This window comes from Hydra vulgaris, chromosome 11 (genome assembly GCF_038396675.1).
Source record: "Hydra vulgaris chromosome 11, alternate assembly HydraT2T_AEP".
Classification (NCBI taxonomy): Eukaryota; Metazoa; Cnidaria; class Hydrozoa; order Anthoathecata; family Hydridae; genus Hydra; species Hydra vulgaris.
The window spans coordinates 50,051,331-50,066,804 of NC_088930.1; the positions used below are offsets into that span (position 1 = coordinate 50,051,331).

The 15,474-nt window shown below is 28.1% G+C and overlaps 1 long non-coding RNA gene across 1 annotated transcript; it reads right to left on the bottom strand.

The window, feature by feature from the left end:
* Positions 1-10,312: 10,312 nt before the first annotated feature.
* Positions 10,313-10,777, bottom strand: LOC136087294 (uncharacterized). Its single transcript, XR_010641695.1, has 3 exons — positions 10,736-10,777; positions 10,567-10,649; positions 10,313-10,360 (listed from the first exon to the last, which is right to left on the bottom strand). It is a non-coding gene; the product is annotated as an uncharacterized LOC136087294 (long non-coding RNA).
* Between the last annotated feature and the right edge of the window lie 4,697 nt (positions 10,778-15,474).

Here is a 15,474-nt window from a genome sequence, read left to right on the forward strand (position 1 = left end):
AGAATAATTATTAATAAAGGCTTGAAAACACCTAGACCTAAAGAAGTAACAGTTTGACACTAAACACTGCCGTGTAACCCTCTGCTATAAGTACATCACTTGGCTGGCAAGGTTGACAAATCTTGCTCTACACGTTTATTAAGTCACAGCACTTTGAAAACATGGAAAGAACATAATATAAACATATGTACCAACTATAAATACAATTTGTATATTTAACCTTATATAAACATATTTAAACACATTTATAAAACATTTATATAACACATATTAACACATACACAAGCAGTAAAAAAACACTTTACATTATTATAAAAACACATTGATAAAACAACTATAAAGCACATATTACCACATACACATACTTATCAAAAAAGCATAAATGCAAACAATAAGCATGTGCAAACAAAAATTTTAAAAGTAACACGATAAAATTTAAAAATATTCAAAGTAAACAAAATATATATATACAAACAATACTCTTTACCTTAATTTTTTTTCCATAAGATCTGTAATCCTCTTAACAGAATTTAACCTTTACTTGCAATAACATGTGACATGTCATGTCAGTGTTGGCACAACCCAGCGGGCACACAACGTTGGAATAACGTTGAAATAACGTTGATTGACGTTGATCGACGTTGATCAACGTTATTTCAACGTTATTCCAACGTCGTGTGCCCGCTGGGAAAATTGTAAATTATTTTTCTAAATTTCTAAAAATTACAAATAAATTTTTACTAAAGTACTTATTTAACAATTGTTAAATAAATAAAGGTTTAAAAAAGCATTACATTACACAAAAACTAGCAAATGTAGGTTTAAACAGAAAGTTGATCTAAACCTATACGTAAATACATTTAAAAATTTAAAAAAAAGAAAAACGTTGGGTAAACATCCGTGAACATTATTGCGTGTTTGAGCTGAACGTCCAAGAACTATCAAATTAGCGTTTGGAGTGAACGTTAAGTAAACGTTTGCTGTTTGTTAAAATTTAAACGTTCGTATTTAACGTTCAAGAACTGTAAATCGTAGTTCACAAAAGTTGGTTCAGATAACGTTTGCAGCGAACGTTAAGCGAACCTAAATGAATATTGTGGTAACATTTCTTGAACGTTAATTGTTAGCTGGGCTGGTTCTTTTGAAGAGTCATATCGTTTAGTTCATAAATGTCCAAGCCAGTGCTTCCGAGTGAGCCCTTTGTTGGCATAGTCGCACTTTTAGCCAACGAAATTAACATTTTTTTTTTCATAAATACATAAAATAACTCTCATTTCGCCTTCTTTATTGGCCAACACTTTCAATCTTCGGAACACATAAAATATAGTTATGTCCTGATTTGCAATTAAACTTGTAAAAGCTTTTTTTTCTTCAGAATTGAATCCAACTGTTATAAAGAATTCCGTTTCAGGATTTAAAAAAAAATTTTTTTTTTTACTAATGTCTTTGTGTCGCATAAACAATTAATAATTTATTTTTTACTAACATTTAATAAAATATATTAACATTAATAACAAAGAAATTATTTGATAAAATTCAAAAAATATAAAAAATTAACTAAAATAAAAAAAATCATTTTTTAATTTTTAAAAAATAATTTTTTTTGGATACATAAAACGTAAATTAGATTTATTTAAAATTTCTGTCAGACATATCTTTTCGCATGCCTAAACGACACCCGTCATTATGCTTTCATTTTTTGTATTTCAATTCGCAATCTTCAAGGTAACATTTACCACGCACCAAATAGTTATTGTTCACCGCAATCATGTCACGATGAAGTTCGTTTTCTTCTAAACCCGAACGCGCTGTGCGAAAACTACTTTCAAAAAACTCTTGATGCACTTTTTTTTATAAATGTAATTCTTGTAAATAAATATAACAAAATATATTATCCACATTTTTTTGTATTTGTAGTGCGGTGTTGACCAAATATAAAATGCTTTCCGGTGTGAAAACCCTTTTAAACCTCTATGTAGTCTCATAACAAATACCAAAATAACGAGTCCGAAGCCGGAGCAAATAGACTAGTCAGAAAAACATATGGAGGTGGCGCTCAAACTTTTTCCAAACAAGAACCCAATTGGTCTGCATCTTGATAACTCATTTTACCATACATAAAATACTTTAAAACTCGACATTGTCTTAACAAAGCAAGAGATATAACTTGAACATAATCGTCCATACATGCATAAAAACAGTGAACACTTTTATCTCCATTTTGTTCATGTGTTATCAATTATTTCACATAATTCTTTCATCAATATCATTTTGACTATATTCTGATCTGTAATCTAAATCCATATCATAGCGACAATGGAAAATAAAGTCCTTTACAAAATCTTGAACGTCAGCTGCGTATTCCCATTGGCGACAAACATTTAAACAACGTTTTAAAAGTGTTTGCTTGTAAACAGAAACAGGTTGACTTTTTATTTGAAACATATCTGAAAAAAAACAAACTATATATATATATATATATATATATATATATATATATATATATATATATATATATATATATATATATATATATATATATATACTCAACTGTTTTCTTTTTTTTTCCAATGGTAACTCGTTAGTTTCAGTCGCGACATTTGGAACATCAACAATGCAATTTGAAGTAAACTGAAAACGAGTATACTTTTGAGTACATATTTTAGTGTATTTCCTTCATCGCCAGTAGCATAAAAAGTCATTATAACTTCATTATACCTTCCCTTTCACTCATTTTAAATAAAAAAATTTATTTAAACTTTAAAAATTAAAAAAAAAAATATTTATTTTAAAATTTAAAAATGTAGTTTGTTGAAAAGTCGTTAAAAACAATATGTCTGTATAGCCATATTCGCCTCGTTTGTATTTTTTTTTTCTAAACGTTCAAGAGCAACAGAACAAACTGCCTCGAAACTCGAGCAATTTTCGTTTCCAAGAAATTTTTTTTTCATTTTTTTGTATTTTTTAAAATGTATTTAATAAATTTTTGCCGCTTGTTGATACCGTATTGTGCATTTCTTCTTAAATTTTCAAAAATTCGTCATTTTGGATAAACAATCCCGGCTGAGCATTTTTTTTTTGACAGTAAGTTAAAGTATACTTTTCTTAAGAATATTTAACATTCTTGCAATTACTATGTAAACATAAAACACTATTAAGCAATAAGAAACCGTCATTCATTTTTTATAAGACGGGGGTAGAAATTAACGATGAACAAGAAAAAGCATATAACGCGTTGCAAAAAAATCAAAATGTTCCTTTAACAGGCAAGGCTGGCACTGGTAAATCGTTTACCATCAACTTCATTACTGAACAATTTTTAAAATGCAAAAAAAGTTTTTGTAACGGCAAGATTGGCCATACCAGCACAAATGTATCCCAAAGCTACAACTGTTCACTCTTTTGCCGGCCTTGGTTATCATCCAGAAGCCATTGCATTGATTTTAAAAAATATGACCGACTTTGTCAAAGAACGGCTCAAATGTGTGGAAATCTTAATTATTGATGAAACATCCATGTTGCCCGTACATGTTCTAAAAACATTAGATCTACTCTTAAAAACAGTTAAAAAATCAAAACTCTTATTTGGTGGTTGCTCATCACTCGTTGCAAGAGACTTCTACCTACTTACACTCGTGGGTAAAGAAACTCTTTTGTTTGAAGACGCCTTTTGGAAAGAATGTAATTTCATCAATATTGAGCTCATTAAAAAGTTTTGTCAAAATAAAGACCGTACTTTTCAAACACATCTCAACAATGTGCAAGAAGGTATCTATTGCAAAGGAACCTTTGCTTATTTTAAGAAACGCTTAGAACCTTGCGATTTAACATTTGAAACATTTGATTATCCCAATACACACTTATTTATGTACAACAGATGAAACATTTAGATCATCCCTATACACACTTATTTATGTACAATAGAGACAGGGAAGCGCACAACGAAGAATACTTAAAAGAGTACCCGTCATTTGTTTACGCAATATGCCAGAACTTGACATTGTAAACGAAAACAAGGCACAGTCAAATCAGTAAACGAAGAACGCGTCGTCATGCTAAAGGATAAACTTCGAATTGTTATCACGCTACAATCTGAATTTATATACTACACGAGTAAAAACATTTTGGCCGAGTGTAAAGGTATACCTCTAGTCTTAGTCTACGCATTGACTATACATAAAGTGCAAGAACTCACTCTTTCAAACGTAGTGATATATAAATATATCACTATCATATAAACCACTCTCAATTTACGTGGCATTTATTTTATGTGAATAAAAGTTAAAAATTGTTTATCAATACTATTGCTAATATATATATAAATAAATGTTAAAAATGTATATCAAATAAGTATATATACTAAAAACAGAAAATATACTGAAAATAAATATGGCGCGATGTAAAAGAACTGTTAGACATTCAAGAGCATGTTCGTTATAAAAATAAAAAAAGTATTTTTGTTTTTCGTTGCGAGACAAACAACTTCTTTTATTCGGATGTATTACAAAATGATTGAAAAAATTACAAATAATCAACATAATTATTATCCTGGCGGCATAAGCACATATTTAATACAACGAGGATGTCATAAAGAATGCCTTAGTAAACGTCGTGCAACTTTTCCAGCATTCAAGCTACCTATAGAAGATAGAAAAGCTAGATTGTTTAATTATACAAAAATTTTTTAATTAAAAGAAAGATTCTAAATTAATATATACATGTCATTTTTACACACGCTATTTTACACAATTTTTTTTAACGCAGGATTACACGCCTTTTTTACTCGCGGGTTTTTTTCTTAACACGCGGGATTTTCACGTGTGAACTTTTTGTCATTTTATAAGAAAAATTTAAACTTTTTTTAAAAAAAATTTTCTCTCCCATCGTCATATGATGGCAGTATAGGCGATCTTTAATGCGTAGCAAACTTTTGAAATATCACATGTCCTATATTTGGGAGAAAAAATAAAAAAACCTAAAACCTAAAACCTACCAGGTATATACGATGCTTATTTTCATTAGGAGTCTTTAGATCCGCTATGCCTATATTGGAAGATTTGTGCCATATATGTTCAACACGTTTTATCCCAGCCTCATTACTTTCTTTAAAGATATTTCTTCTTTAGTTTCAAAATTTTTCAAAACAAATTTTAATCCAAATGATATTTCTATCTAAAATCCAATCAAAAATTTAAATAAATAGATTTCAAACTAGGAGAAGTTTTGCTTCCAAAGGCGATTAATGCCGTTTTGAAAGTTAAAAGGATAAACATAAAGTGTGTGTCTTTGAAAAAAAGTTATATAAAGTTTTAAAACATTTGGTCAATAAAAAATTTAATAGAATTTCCCTAAATAATTTAATAACTTTTGTAAAAATTTCTCCTAATAATAAAAGTCTTTAACTTTAAAAAAAAACTTTGTGCATATCCTTAGATTGTTCGATTTTTTATAGAAACTCTGTAGACAATATTATGCTTCATTAGATACATATGTATCAAAAGTCTATAGAAGCTCTTGAAAACTTTTTTTTTTGTAGCTATTTTCATGCTTATCCTTTTAGCTTTCAAAAATGTTTGAGTTTTGAAAGTATCGATAATAGTCAAATTAGTAGGAATACCAGGTTAGCACGGATCCTGATAATGCCAACCTAGCTGACCCGAAAACGTCATGGGGTGATAACGTACACATCAAGGTACCTTGTGATTCAAATTTTAAAATCTTTTATCTTTGTCCGCCGAAAATAATTTAATTTTTATGTTCAAATTAAGAGAAATAATGACTTTAAAATTTGAGACAATAAAAACACCTGTAGAATAAGAATCACTACATATAATTTGATAAAAATTGGTGCTTATGTAGCATATGGCTACACTAAACTCTGGATAAAATTTCAGTCAGATTGGTTTATTGGTTAAAGATTTATGGTAGTTTTAGTTTATATATTTTTAGTTTTTTGCTTCTTATACCTCAAAACGTTACTGTTTACTGTGATATTCGATAACTATTTTCAAAATAAAGGTTACATGAGTGTTTTATTATGTAGTATCAACAGTTCTTATTGTAATTGTTTTATTGCAACTTGACCAATGTTTGTAAAAGTCTTGATGAGCAGTTTTAACTTTAGAGCCCCAAGGGGAAACTTCTGTGACTGATGAAATCTTTGACGTAGAGAACGGTGTGATTTTTGGTGTTACGCTTGCGTTAGTTATCATTAAGTAACACCTTTTGAAGTTTTCAATTGTTTCAGCAAAATCCGGCTCAAGGACAAATCTAAAGCAAGCTTTTACAACTAAATTGAAACTTTTGAATACTTCAAATATGTGAAGAATGTTGGGAATCGAACTCTACTATCTTGCTGCTTTATGTTTGGTTTACAGTTTTGACCATCATGTTTCTTTAATCCGTTTTTTGATAGTCTTGTTAGAAACTTGTTAAAAATATACTTTCCAAAAATCTTGTCTCTTTTTTTTAAAGTTTTCTTTGAATATATGTGTAAAAATTGTTTAAATATAAATATTTACCTGGGGTAATTGTAAGTAAAGGCCCACCAGATGCTTTAGAAAGTCAAATAGTTCCTTCAGGGGATAATTCTTTATTGGAAATAACTCGAGATGCAATTTATTTCGCTGCTCTGGCATCTTTTGCTGCTAAAGAATGAAGGTTTTCCTTAAACTTTAGTTGAAAAGATTGGTGGGGAAAACCTTTTTCTAAAGGGCAGTGGGATCTGCTGCAAAGTACATTTGGTTCTTTCTCAATGGTGGTTTGCCCTTCAAGTGGATGTTTTTCTATCAGCTTTGAACATCCAAATTGGCAGATTAAACAATAATACAATAATTTATCCAAACTTTTATATTTTTCAAGTAGGTATCTTTATAAAAGTTTTTCAACCATTTTTTTAAACATTTTCATCCATTTTGAACAGTAGTTTATGCCTAAGAAAATACTAATATTTTCACGCAATGCATAAGCCAAGTCAAACCACTCTTAAAATAGCAAATAAATATTTTGGTCTATAAAATGAAAATAGTAACTGTACCAATAAAAAAAATATAACAAAGATTGTTGGTATTACATAGTAGAACACTCGTGTAACCATTATTTGGAAAAAGAGTGACCGAATATCACAGTAATTGGTAACGTTTTCAGACCTAAGTAGGAAAAAACTAACAACATGAAATTAAAACTACCATAATTATGGCAAAAACCGCGTATGACCGCACCAAACTCTGGATTAAATTTCAGCCGTATTAGTTATAGTTAGCCGTATTAGTATTAGTTAACTGGTTAAGGATTAAAATTCTTAACCAGTTAATTTAAAATAAAAGTAATAAAAGTTAATAAAAAATGAAAAGAATTCAAAATTTGCATCACAGGGTAAATCACCCCATACACCAAGGTATATCACCCCATATAAGTAGCGTTTTTGAGTCAACAAGGTTGGTATTATCAGGATTCGTGCTAACGGTGCTTGTCTAAACTAGTGTTATGTTTAGTCTAACCCTGATATTTCAACTTCAGCTAAAATATCAGGTATTAAAAAAACCAAGTAAAACAATTACTCGATGAAAGTTTAAAATAGTGACACAATGTAAACATACATATAAAAAATGTTGAATCAAATTTGCCAATTTGATTTAAAAAAGATTTTTGAATCAAATTGGCAAATTTGATTTAAAATTTTAACTTATTCAGATTTAACTATAGGGCGACTAGGCTGCGACCCTCATAATTTTGTGATGCCTGAACTGAACGAAAAATATATTTATACATACTTTTATGATTATTTTATGATTATTATTATTATTACAATAAAAAGTTTGAAACATTATTAGTTAGATAGTTCTGTACCTCGGAGGTAAAGGACATCATCTCCATTTTGTCAATTTTTCAGAAGGGGGTCGTCCATAAAGTACGCACGCTTTTTTTCGTCAAATAATTTTTTGATTTACACTGTTACAAGTCTCTGTTAAAGGCTGATCAGCTTAAGTTTTTTTAAGATCAATCTGAAGCTGATTGCTAAAAAAAATCAACTGTATTCCCTTCACTTTAGATGACTTTCAACTACAGCCAAATAATGGTTTCAAGAAATGTATTTAACATTTTATCGAACATTTGCATGTTGTTGCAAATTTTTTCGAAAAATAAAGCCAATTCACGACTTAGTAATAATTTGGCATTATTATTTGAAAAATCCTATTCATATTATGCATTTTTGAAAAAGTAACAAAATTGAATAGATGAGAAAAATATTGTTAAAGTTTTTCCAAAAATTATTAGTAAAATTAAAATTATCTCACCTTGATCAAGAACTCTAAATCATTTACTTATAGACAGGGTAAACGATCGATTAAAACACCGAATCAATTAAATGATCGTATTAATTAAATTCATAAAAAAATATTTACTTTATGATAAGGCTCTTTCAGATAAAAATGGAAAAGTTAAATAAGATCACTAAAAAAAGTGATTTGATATTCAAGGAGATATTTCAAAGACTAAAATTATGTTGTTCTTTTTGAACAACAAAACTTAAGGAACAACTTGGTACAACAGCGGTAGGGGTGAAAATAATAATATATATTGTCTTATGAGTAAATGATTTAGAGTTGAGCTTTTATGAATTCTTAAGCTAGTTAAACTTATCAGATAAACTTTTTAAATTTCATAGAGATTTTTAATAAATGTCACATAAGTTTATAAATTTAGATAACATTTATCGTCAGAGAGCTACATTTCCGCTCAAGTGGTCAATATTTTACGTAGAAATTTGTTTCATAAGTAGCCTTTCATTCTAATAATTAAATATTCTAATTGCTTCCAAATATTGTTAGCTAAATAAATGCTTGGAAATGTCCGTATTTTCAAAAACTCTTAAAAAATGTAGTAAAGTTGTTACCTTTTTTAACAAGAAATTATATCACCTTGCACTGTTGTCACTAAAAAGTGTAAAGGGAATACTTATAAATAAGATGGTTTCCAGTTGCCTTCTTCATCGAAGTTTTAATGTGAGCCCAAATAAAATTAGATACAAAAAAATTTGATATAAAAATAAATTCATTATAATTTTGATGCAACTTTGTCAAATTTGCATAATAAGTTACATAACTAAAATCAATTTTTATAAAAGTCTACTCTGTGCATGTGTATATATGTAGGAATAAACGCATGTATGGATGTATGTGTAAATATGTATGCATGTACACAATTTAAAAGGTGCCTTTGAATAACAAAACATTTCTTACAAAAACATAAAATTTATATAAGTTTCAGGAGCTTTTATAGAAATTACTAAAATTCTATGAATGTACGCGTTTGTTTGCCCGCATGTGTCAAGTCATCAAGAAATCATTGTAGTTCTAATCATCTAAGAAACCATTGTGTTCATTAGTTTCATTATCAGTTGCATCGCATTTTTTAATATCGCTATTAATTACCTAAAATCGTTTTCAAGTTTTAAATTATCTTTAATAAAAAACAATTTCAATTATATATACATATAAATATAAAAAAATTAAAAAAACCTTCGATTGTTGTGCGTTTGAGTGTATTTTATGTTCTGTTCTTTTTACGGGTATCCATAAGAAGTCAAACAACTGGTTGTATATTGCAGTTCCAATTAAAAAAAGTAGAAACCCATCAACTAAAAATGATAACGTTTTAAAATGCTGAAGCGTTTGGTGAGGAAAACCGGACTACCTTTATAAACCAAATTTAATTAAGGTCCAGTTTTTAAATCTAATTTTTTTCGTCTTATTAATCAACATGCCAATTGATTTCAATATTCATTAAAATAAAGAAAAAAAGTTTAAAAACAAATAAAATACAAATTACATTAATTATAACAAAAAGTAAACTTTTTATAAAAGTCAAATATAGTTTTTATTTAATTAGTATTAATTAAACTGGCTGCATGATTTTTCAAAGACTTTGGTAGTTTTTTCCGTTTCTCCCCAAACTTCTTTATACAATCAACTAAAGGCGAGTTTCCACCCATCCGTTTTTCTACGGGAACAGGAATGGAAAGGAATAAAGAATCACGTGAGCATGCGTAAAAATTTTAATTTGTCTGAACAAAAACTGCGCATGCTCACGTGATCATTTTTTCGTTCCTTTTGTGAGTGGAAACTCACCATATGATATTTTTAGATAAATATAGGACTTGATCAAACAGCTAAAAGAGTTCGGGAAGACTGCGCCAGCAGTCCGCTACCTAAAAAAAATTTGAGAAACGAAAAAACTTCTATATAGATCAATATATTTAAAAAAATACAGGATTTAATATTCAATTCAAATTAAAACACAAGAAATAAAGTTGACTCTGAAGTAAACCATAATCATTGTTAAACTTCTCACCATATTTCTAAAAAAAAAACTTGAATAAGTCTATAACGTATGATAAAATATAAAGGATATCATAATACAGTGTCATTTTAAACTAAATTGTTAAAAAATAATCCAAAAATGCATAAGTGTAGAAATTAAGTCTTTAATATCTTTACAATTTTATAAACAATAATTTAAAAAAAGTAGCAATTAAATGCTGTATTTTATAACTAAATCACAAACCCCATTAGTCGAATGGCATACTATTATACTACACAACCAAATAATAACTGAACGACATGCGTCGAGAAAAGTTCGATGCACAGCTAAAAAATAACAAAATGAGAGCTTTTGTAATAATAAAATTAATTTTAAAATGATACTTGCAAAAATAATAAAAAATATATAATACCTGTCATTGAACGAGTAACTGACAATCCAAAGTAATTAAAGGTTTTTTGAATTTTAATAAAGCTAAACAACATTTTCAAAATAAATTTTCGTAAAACTATTTCAAACCATTTTAAAAAAACTTTTGTATGTTAACAACATTTTTGGATTTTAGTATTTATAAAATATATTTAGTTAAATAATTGAAATATATTTTCTAAATGCCTAAAATTTACAAAAAGTCTAAACCAGCGTTTACAATAAAATTAGAAATCAACATTTTATGGCATGCGACAAGAACTTGACATTTATATTAAGTCCACAGCTAGTAAAGCCAAGTAAAAGAATTACAAACCTGTGGTGTTTATTACTTCTATCATTTGAACACTTCCAGTGAGTATGTTGTACTCTTCTTTAATACCGTCACCAAAGAATTTATTTTAAATTAGTAGGGGAGTGTCGGGCACCATGACACATGGGGCACCATGAAACATTGTAATTGAGGAGGCATCTTTAAACTTGTGACAACCACTTTCATATAGTGAAACAGTTACTACTAAAACTATGTTTAAAAAAAAATTATATCATTTGCATCATCAAATCTGCGAGGGGTCGAAATTTGTGTTTTTTTGATGACAAAGTAATTTATTGCTTTTTAAAACTCATAAGCTCATTTTTAAAGCTCATTGGAAAAACAAGTTGGTACTTAAAATAAAGCGATTGTTTTTTACTAGAAAGTGTGGGGTAACTTGATACAGCATTTTTAGGGGGCCCTAAAAATTTAGAATAGTACTCCATTGCGTCATAAACAAATTTAAATATCATTTATTTTATTATTTATAGTATAATTCCTTAATTCCTGATATATATATTATTACAGTACTTGTTTTCAGATTTTTTTTGTATTTTTTCTTTTTATTTATTTTTTATTTTTTTCTTCTTATGTGTTTTAATTTTATTAAATTTTTTATTTTTCTTTAAAAATTAAAGTGTTTTTTCATTTTTATTTCAATAGTGACTAAAGGGGCTCTATGAAAAGGTTGTGATGATAAACGCATCATCCTTACCTTCTTTGAGTCCCTGACTGATTATAACAGTATATAGATATTATAAATTAAAAAGATTAAAAACGTTTTTTATAAAGGTTTTTTATGTTTACGATGTTATTTATTTTATATGAAAAATTGTAATATTGTTTAATCAGCGAAATAAAAGTTAAATAAATAAAAATATTGTCAATTTTTAAAAAATTTATGTAAATGTAATACGAGGAGATACAAATATAAAGATACAAAGATACAAAGCCATTATTTATTGACGCTCAAAAATGACACTTAAAACGATATATTATCTGGTCTTCTAAAATGTGATTTGGACCATTGGATGCATTATTTTGGTTGCAATTAATAATTTGTTATTATATCAAGTTAAAATCTGTCTTTTCTCTATGTTTTATACTTTTAATTTACTTTTTTAATGATGCTCATAGAGTGTACAAGGTACCCTATGGGTGGATTACCTTAAAACGAATTTTTAATTTTACTTTAAATAGTCTCACTAATTTAACCTGTTATATTTTGGTAATTTTTAATTTTAATTTTGTAGGTATAAATTTATTCCAATTGCCAAAAAAAAAGCGTATTAAAAAAATTGTTACGAAAACCAAAAGTGTGTTATGATGTTGTAATACCTATTTTGAAAATAAGAAGTAATTTGCTGACCTGGTATGGTTTCTAAAGTTGATAAAAAGAATGATGATTTTATTTGGTGCCGAAATCTCCACTATTAATTAAACTGACTACAAGATTTTTCAAAGATTTTGGTGGTCCGTTTCTCTCCAACCTTCTTTATACAAAAAACTAAGATATTTTTAGATGATATAAACAGCTAGGAAGAGTTGGGGATGACTGCGCCAGCAGCCCGCTACCCAAAAAGAATTTTGAGGAACAAAAAAACTATATAGATCAATATATTAAAAATTAAAAATTAAAACAGGATTTAATATTCAATATAAATAAAAACACAAGAAACAAAGGTTACTCTGAAGTAAACAATAATCATCGTCAAACTTTTCATCATATTTCTAAAAAAAAACCTGAGCAGGTCAATAAAGGATGATAAATTGCAAAAGATATCACCCTATAAATAAAAATTCGGACAAATTATAATTGCATTTACTATGTAATTAATTTCATGCACGCAAAAAACCTTTATACTTATTTGAAAGAGGATTTTATAATCTATTTAAATTTAATTTAATTAAGTTAAAAATATTATTTAAATATTGAAAATAAATTGGTCAAAGTAAAGGATCTCGAAAAAATTATGGAAATTTTTTTCCAAAAAAATCGAGAAAAAGGTTAAGCGTTTGTTGCTAAGCAGTTTATGGAATGGGGTTTACCCAGATCAACTGCTTACAATAAAATCGTAAAACTGGAGAATGGATCTCTAAAAAGAAAAGTTGGAAGTGGTCGAATCGCTAAGGTAGCTACTAAAGAAAATATTCCAAAGATTGCTGCATTTTTTGAAAATAAGTCAGGGTGCTCCCAAAAGAAAGTAGCTCAAGTTTTTAACTGTAGTCAAACTCGAATTTCCCAAGTATTAAAAACAATGAATAATACTCGAACTTTTAAAAAAACAAACCGTTCAGATCGTAGCCATCAGCAGAAGAAAGCTATGCGTCCTAAATGTCGTAAATTGTACGGAAATTATAAAAGCTTGGATTTTGTTATGGATGATGAAAGCTATTTTACCTTAAACAATGGCGCATTAGCTGGTAATGATAGGATTTATGCCGCTGATCCTTCTCAATGTTCTGACCGAGTAAGATACAATTTGCGTAAAAAGTACGAAGACAAGCTCTTAGTTTCATGTTTCATCAGCCCCCGTGGAATGAGCCCTCTTTAATTTCATCACAGTAAGCAGGCAATCAACCAGTACACTTATAAAGAGATACTAGAAAAAACTTAACTTCTCTAGTATCAGAATATTATAAAAAAGACAATGGTTTATCTTCTGGCCTGATCTAGCTCGATCACATTACGCAAAGTCGGTCATCGACTTTTTAAAATTAAAAAAAATCAAAGTTGTACCGAAAGATTTTAGTATTTGTAAAATAATTTTATTTACATAGTTAAAATACATTTTCAATATGCTTAAAATTTAAAAAAAGTAGCGTTTGCAATTAAATTAGACATTTTATGGCATGCCACAAGAAAATCAAGTCCACTGCTAGTAGAGCCAAGTAAAAGAATTACAAACCTGTGGTGTTTGTTTCTTCTATCTTTTGAACACTTTCATTCAGTATGTTTTACTCTTTTTTTATCTCTTTTTTTATTTTTATTTTTCACCTCTCCAAGGTCGAGAGGCCACTACAATCGAGGAGGCTACTTTATATTGTAACAACCCTCTCTCAACTCTATAACTCCGAAACACGAAACTTGACGAACAAGGCTGCTGCGCGGAGAAACAAGTTGAGTGCGGTACTACCAGGGAAGTGATGGGGATCGAACTCGGAACTTTTTGCTTGAGGCGAGCGCTCTCCCACTACACTATTACCGCGTTCTTCTTTAATACTCTCACCATGTTCATGAAATTATGAATATAAATTATTTCGAACACAAAATTTATACTGGCTGAACATTTATTAAATTTGTTTCTAACCAATTATCATCAAATGTAGTTTCAATCTCATTAAGCATCTCTCATAAACATCTTATAAATCTAACAAAGTCTTTGAAATATTAATAACTTATTCGTAAACTTTTGAATATTTTCCTTAAATTTCATTGCTATTAATTTGTATTCATATGCCACAACAAGGGTACTCTTTATATAAACTTTTAAATTCAAATTTTCTATTTCCGATAGTCAACTTTAAATTAAACCAAATTATCTCTTTGGTTTTCTTTAATCGCTATAAATACTAATTACCAAAACCAAAGCAAAGTTGTTTTTTTAATAAAACAAAATCATTTTGTTAAATGAAAAAATAAGAAAAAATAGTTTACGTATAATTTTGAATTGAGTCAATTTTGTTTAAAAATTAGCCCCCTCTCCATGTTTTTGCCCAATTAACGCCACTATTATTAATTTATAGTCTAAGTTTTATCCTCGCGTTTTATTATGCTTCTAGTTTTTCCATTGCTCTCAAAAGAGTCCAACAAAATCTCTTAATTATTAACTCCTTTTTAACTATTTAGTTAGATTTATTGATAACACAAATTGAACATTTTATTTTTTTAGGTTATAAACACAAATAATCACTAATAAAACATATACAGATTTGATCAACCCTTTGCAGAAATATTAAATTCTCTATATTGTAGAACCCGCCTACAGGGCTATAATTTTTTTTTTAGCAAAAGCTGTAACTTATTTAGTAGTTCTGAATTGAATAAACTCACAAGATTCTAAGCTCATGATAATCAGCTACTTACATTTAAATATCTTAAAATTTGCACATTCACCTTAAATTGTTTGTTTTATTTAAAATTTAAACCATATTGGTTTTTTGAGTTAATTTTTACTGCTACTACTATTTTATAACATAAATTTTTTAAATACTTCTTTAATAATTTAAAAAATTACTAAACATTATATATATATATATATATATATATATATATATATATATATATATATATATATATATATATATATATATATATATATATATATATATATATATATATATTACAAAAGATCAACTCTTTCCTTAAATTTATACCATTGTGCTGACAAACCCAATTTTGAGAATCT